Consider the following 649-nt stretch of genomic DNA (forward strand, 5'->3'; position numbering starts at 1 on the left):
GTGATTCACATTGAGCCAAATGTTGCCACATGTTATGGCTGTGGTCGAAATGAGAAACAACAACCGGCATATGGACCAAATGGGATACACCCGCAGTCAAGCACAAACTGACACACATTACACGGGTCATGCTTGTAAACCCATCAGTCTGGGAATGCTGGTTAGCATTTTGTCTCTCTCTCTCACAGTGGGTAACTGTGCGTGTATTGATTTATCTGTACCTACATGTAGCATTTCTTTGTTGTAATTACTTTGCTGTACATCGTTTTGCATAGAAACTACAAGGCTGCACTGTAAAGCATATGTTTTTTCTCTCAAGCTCTTATTGCCTTACAATATTTAGTTGCATATGATCTAATTTAAGATAGGGTACTATCTTTTGTCTCTGTATAATCCACTATATCTTAGTTAATTGGCCAAGCAATTGCAACACTATTGCTTCTGCACCCAGCCAGTAATAGATAGATTGCACACAAATATTAAATACAGTACAAAAACACAAGTGCTCTCTTGGGTCTTATCATTTCATACCTTAGCTCTTGCACACATGTTACAGATAAATGTTTTTTATCCTTGGATTTCCCATGCAATAAAAACAAACCACTCCCTGATTCACCTTCTTTACATAATTGGGTTTATGGCACAACAA

Source organism: Engraulis encrasicolus, chromosome 3 (assembly GCF_034702125.1).
Source record: "Engraulis encrasicolus isolate BLACKSEA-1 chromosome 3, IST_EnEncr_1.0, whole genome shotgun sequence".
NCBI lineage: Eukaryota > Metazoa > Chordata > Actinopteri > Clupeiformes > Engraulidae > Engraulis > Engraulis encrasicolus.